This window comes from Mya arenaria, chromosome 8, assembly GCF_026914265.1.
Source record: "Mya arenaria isolate MELC-2E11 chromosome 8, ASM2691426v1".
NCBI lineage: Eukaryota > Metazoa > Mollusca > Bivalvia > Myida > Myidae > Mya > Mya arenaria.
This window is the reverse complement of record NC_069129.1, coordinates 19,161,252-19,167,732: the sequence shown is the minus strand read 5'-3', so window position 1 is coordinate 19,167,732 and position 6,481 is coordinate 19,161,252.

Below are 6,481 nucleotides of genomic sequence, written 5' to 3'. Positions count from 1 at the left end.
CTGCCATACATATACAAAATAAAATATAAACAGTTTAATATTTCTCGACATTATTTTGAAAAAAAACAACAACAAGCTGATACATAGATGTATATATATAAAGAAAATTATTAAATTTATCAATACAATTCATCATCATCATCATCATCATCATCATCACCCTCATCATCACCATCATCATCATCATCATCATCATCATCATCATCATCATCATCATCATCACAAACTTGTACATATAAAAATATGTAACATGTACATAAGTACATGTAAAATATGAACATGCTGACTAAACATTTAGCTAATAAAAATGATTTAAGAATTCCAAAGATAAATTAAAAAAACAAACGTTTTTGAACACATCAACGTACAAAACTGCTCAAGGATACTTACATTCAGAGCCCTTTGATTCCATGCCGTGTTGACAGTTCGTTTTTTTTCGAGAGAAAATCTTCTCTTACGCGTATATTTCACTTATAATCCATGTCTAACTGTAATAACTCAAATTGTTAGATGTATCGTAATCAACTGTCAGCGAGTACTTTAAGTGTTTATTTATTTTAAACGTATATTCATGAGAAAAACATCACAATGTTTCCAAATCCTACGATGTAGAAATTCCATTATTGACCTATGAATAGCCGGGAAATACCTTCCGTTTCTAAAAATAGCAACATCCGGGACAGGCCGAATACGCCCGATGTTCGTCGCGATCTGTTACGGCGAGTGGCGATATATGTCGATGTTACCCGATGTTTCCCGAGTGGTATAACATGGCTAATACCTTAAAGTGCAATCCAATGTCTCTGCATTTTTGATTTGCTGCAGAAAGGATTTCCACAGCAATGGTATGGCGCCTTTTCATCATGGATGTGCTCGTGTTCGTTTAGCCCCGATCTGCTTTTAAATACCTTCCCACAATGCCGGCACATCAATTCTTTTCTAGACTCCTGAAATTAATTTCAATTGGTTTATTACACATTTGCATGTTTATGATAGATGGTGGCAATGAATTTAAAAACACACCAAAAATACGTTGGATTAACAAAAATAATCAGGCTTAGGCGAACCCCTCATGTCACCCTTCGCATATTGTGTCGATATGGCATGTGTCGTATTCATGACATACCTCATGTAAAATGAGTCACGCGCAACAACGCGCAACTTCTTTTTCCATTTGTTGTATGGTTTATGAAAGATATATTACGCCATTCCAATAAAGCACAATCAAATAATTAATATAATATGTTTGCTAGACTTCTAATTAAAATTGACATAAATAATCGTTAAAAAAGGCTAGATTAAGTTACTTAAAAGCACTGCGCTCTATGGCGTCAGTAAACAATGTCGCACGCGCTTTTAGTGTAATAGTACAAAAGTTCGTTTTAAACGTCATTTTCTCCACAAATTGATAAATTTACATATGCAAGAAAAAGATAAAATCATGTTTTTTCCGGTCCAGATTAAAAAATCCGACCCTCGGACACGCTGCGAGACCGGTAACTCGGCAAGCCTCGTTACCGGCTAACGCAATTGCCCTCGGGTCGCATTTTTCTGCAAACATATATATTTTATTGCGCTTTATTGAAATGGCAAAATATATATTTCATAAACCATACAATAAATGAAATAAGAAGTGGCGCGTTGTTGCGCGTGGCTCATCTTACATGGGGTATGTAATGGGGTATTTCTGATATAAACTTATCTTAAGAAATTGATTCCGACAATAAAAGCCTTTTTAATTTTTAAACAGGCATACGTATACGATGACATGTATATTTGAAACATTTACGTACCATTGTGGTGAATGAATAGTGATCAGATCGTGAAATAATAAAGAACACATTTAAATCTGATTATCAAACTTATTTGTTTTAAAGAAATCATTTCATAATGAAGAAAAAGTAATGCAAATGTCACTTATAGGTTAATTAAAAAATCGTCCGGACAATGTACTCATAAATATTTTGTACGGACAATGTACTCGCTTTGAAAATTGTCCAGAACTTTTGTTTAACACGGAACTATCACTTGAAACTTACAACGAAGTAAATATTTGCAAATTTAATCAATATTTTGTAGACTTTTGTTTCATATTCCTGCATTTTGCGCTAAAACACACGGAAATCAGACTGATACGGACAATGTACTCACATAAATAAAATCTGTATCGAGTTTCAGGCTTAAACTAAGCAAACCTTCGAAAAACAAAACACACGCGAGTAAACTGTGTTACAATGCGGGTACTCTGCGCCTATTCTAAAGATCTTACCTTAATATTTACCATCCGTAAACGCCAAGTTTATGTGTTGATGCGGTCTAATTATTCGCCATCTTGTACGGCCAATGTACTATAGTGATCACGTGATACTCCCCTGTGAAACAGCGACAGCAAAATCAGCAAAATACTGTCCCAACAAACTTTGGCAATTATTGTAAACCCAGTAGAATACAAATTTTGACTTCAAAAATGGTACATTACCAAACCATGACTACACATATAAAAATATACAAACATAAATCCACAATGTTTTGTTTGCATACAATCCATTAATATTCTAAGAAAACCAATGCCTGTACTTAGCAATTTCAAATCAGTTTCCAGGGTAACCAAACTTCTTTAAAAGTAAACAATTAGTTTTCGCCGTTATTTCTATTGTTGAACTTTTTATAAGCATTGCGTATTTGTTCACTGAACATAGACTAGTTTATGTATTCGTAACTAGGCATTATCTTCTTATGATATTCAAACTCAACAGTTAAATTATGCCGAAATGAAAACTGGACAAATGGATAGGTTGTTATTGCATCCATATATTTGTATCTATATATTGCATTATCAGAAAACAACTTGAACTCGTTTACCTTACTGAATATTTTACTAAACCTTTGGTCTAAATAATTTTTAACTTTTGAAATTATGTGATTGCAATAATACTGTTCTTAGTAACATATTCTGAAAAGCGTTTTTCGCAGGACCAAAAAACTGTTTGTATAATTGTTTGGTGACAAAACTCATTTCCTGAAAACATTGAGTTTAATACTTTTCTTCAATTTTGTCCAGGTGAGATGTACAGAAATTCATGTGGTCGAACCGTTTCAAAAGTGTCTTTCTTAGGAAAAGCTTTCCAAACCGTGTTTATACAACTGTTTTACCATTACAGCCCAAAATTTCATCTGTAACAACTGTTATGTTTTTTTGCTTGAAGTATAATTTAGCAACTGCCATGAACTGAATGCATATAAAATGCCGGAGTCTCATTAAGTTTGATAAACTATTCTCAACTCTGTTCACATCTACAACAAAGACGAAACCATTCATGCGTAAAGTCCTCAAAAATAACTTTAGATCCTCTGTTTTCTTTATAAACGCTTGACAAAGTTCTATAAAAGAACGATAAATTATATCAAATTTAAGTCTTTTAAGAAATGATCTAAATATCTCAGGTTCAACAAATGAATAGGCTTTTGATTTTAAACACTTGTATAGTTTTATCGTTTGATATATGCTCATTGAAGGTATATTTAAATATCGTACAAAACACAGCTGTCTACTGTTTTCGCCATTTGAAAAATAAAATTTGGTGACAAAGTTATAAAGAAAATGCTTTTCAGCAGTTTTTCTAGGAACTTTTAGCTGTTTTTTTGGACTGTTTTCTAAAATAGCATAAAATGTTTTGTTTGTTCTGTCATAAATTTGAGACAGATATAATGGAGTAAATTCGTCAATATTTGAACAAGTCGAAATATTCCTTCCAAAGTACTTGACGCAGGTTTCTATCGAGTTTGTATAGCCATGGAGTGACAACAAGTGAATCAACGAAAAGTTCGAAGAACGTTCGGTGCATATAAAGGATTTCGATAATTGTGGATGATATAAATTAATAAAACTAGCATAAAACATGTCATTTCTTTCGGGGAGAAAAGAAGGGTTTTGAAGAAATAGTAGGTTATTTATCATCACAAGGTGCAATAAATGAGCGTTTTCTCGTTTATTTCTTGCCGTTGTTTGTGTTGCGTAAAATATGTTCATGATTTGTTCATATGTGTGGAAATGATAGTTCACTAGATCTGTAGAGTTATCAGATGTAGCATTTAATAAGGTTACAGGTAATTTCTCAATATGGTCTTTTTGTCTAAATGAGCGGAGTAAGAGTTCCTCGGGGGGAATTTTAATTTTAACACCTTTGTATATAAGCAACTTCATCAACGCTGTCGACTTACTATTTATAGCTAATTCTAAAACAGTCAATCCCTTCTGATTAAGGCAAGATGTCAAAACACCATTATCGGTAAACGAAATCATAAGTTTGAATACAACAAGACAAATTGTTTCAGAAACAAAGCTGACATTGCTATTAAAATTTCCTTGAAATCGAGATATTTTATGTGTAAACTTATGGACTTGGCAACGATTCCGTAGTCCGTAGCAGGTAGAACACTTTAATATCTCATATCTCTTGAAAGAAGACGGCTGCTGCGTGTTGATGTCATGAAGCAGAACTACAAGGCAATGTGAAGTAATATATCCAGTGCTGTCAAAGTCTAGAAAAGTGGCGAACACCTTTGTCTTAAATAACTTATCTCTAGGCATTATATGTTTAAGGTAAATGTAAACTAAGTTATAACTTTTCCTTCGAAGTAATTGTTGCATTATAGCAATCTTGTCTTCCATATTAAACACCCTATATCGATTCAAAAAGCGAGACGCTAATGAAAAACAGTATTCAGTCGCCGATAGCTGTTTTTGTTCTTGCTGAACTGAATGTGGCCTTGTCAAAAAAAATATCAAACATAATTTCAGATCGGACATACTTGCGAATGAATATGCATGTATTTGGCTAGATATGTAATTTGTGACTGTCCTATTAATGAAAAGCTTTGAAGTAACTCTAAAGTAGCATTTCGCCTTTTTGCTACCAGATATCTAAGTAATTCGAAATGCCCGTTCTTAAAAATATCATGAAGCATACTGTTGCCGTTCTCATCTTGCATCATTGAAACATTAACATGTAACCTTTCAATAAAAACTTTGAACATTTTACTCCACGTTTTGTCTTTTGCGTCCTTTGCGAATTCTTCTTGGTTATTTGATAGTTTGAGAAGGTACGACACATATTGTTGGAAATTGTGTCCAAATCCGGACTTTGACTTTGACTTTGACAAAGTGCCATAGTTATTGATGAAGTAATGGAAGGTATCAAATGCTCTACAGTGAATCGTTGAATGAAAGGCGTTTGTGTTATTAAAGCAAAGAAGTGATTCAAACAGCATCTCATGACGTTGCAGTAAAAAGTGAAGGTATTCAACGTTGTTTCCACAGGCTGCATAATAGATGGGTAAACAATCGTCTTCGTCTCTTCGGTTAAAGTCGAAAATTGTAAGTTCAGTTATATTTGGTAAAGCCACAGACATTGGCGATTTGGCATGCTCAAAACCGTGTCCGGCTTTGCATTTCATATTGGTCAATTTTACCAATTCTAAATGGTGTATTTGTATATTGTCTTTTAACACCGGCGTTTCCTGGCATTCAACTTTTCTCATGTATGCGTTGTTCAGTTCAAGGAAAAGTCGAACAATTTCAGTACGATTACTTTGAAGTGCAGCGATCAAAGCAGGGCGACCTCCTCGATCCAGACAATGAAGTGTTGAATGCGTACTGTTTTTCAACAACTCTCTAACGACCTTCAGGTGGTTCTGCCGAATAGCTGCATGTAATGCGGACTCACATGACAATTCGCTCCAGTCATCGAAAAGAACGTACATCGAATCGTTTTCAGGGACCATGTACCCTTGTACTCTAGCAGTGCCGTTTGGAATCCAGTAGAATTCATTAGTGCATAACACACATTTGTCATAAATTCCTGCTTCTAAGGGGAGTTTAACGAGTTCGTTATTGCCATTTTCAGCTGCAATGTACAGGTATTTCCAGTCAACAAAAGAACGATTGAACTGTAAAAACCCTTCAACCGCTTCGATACGATTAATCATGCAAGCAAGATGCCATAGTGACAGGCTCAATCCATTCTTTTCATGGAAATTATAAGACGAAAATAAGTCATCGTTTAACATTAGTTTGACTGTTTCTGTATGTTCATTTTGGGCTGCTATGTCTAGCAACCCGTAATTCCAGTGCTTGAAATTAGTTGCTATCTCCACAGCGTCATAGGAAGTTAACATATTGGAAAACATTGGCATGCGAAAGTGTATATCCGCTCCGTGATTTACCAGCTGCTTTAAAGCGTCTGTATATCCATTTTCTACAGCAATAAACGCCACTGAAATGTTTTCAGTACTAAAATGATTGCCGCCGGAAAGTGGTGGAACAGTATCTCCGGTATTTCTTTCATTTTGCCTCTTTTAATTATTCTTACCACAGGTCCTTCTGAACATTTCTTCTCCATTCTAAAGAGGACATTTTAGGTATGTTTATAAACTGTTCTTGTAGACCTGGACCCTCATTAGCAGATTGTATGTGTAAAAG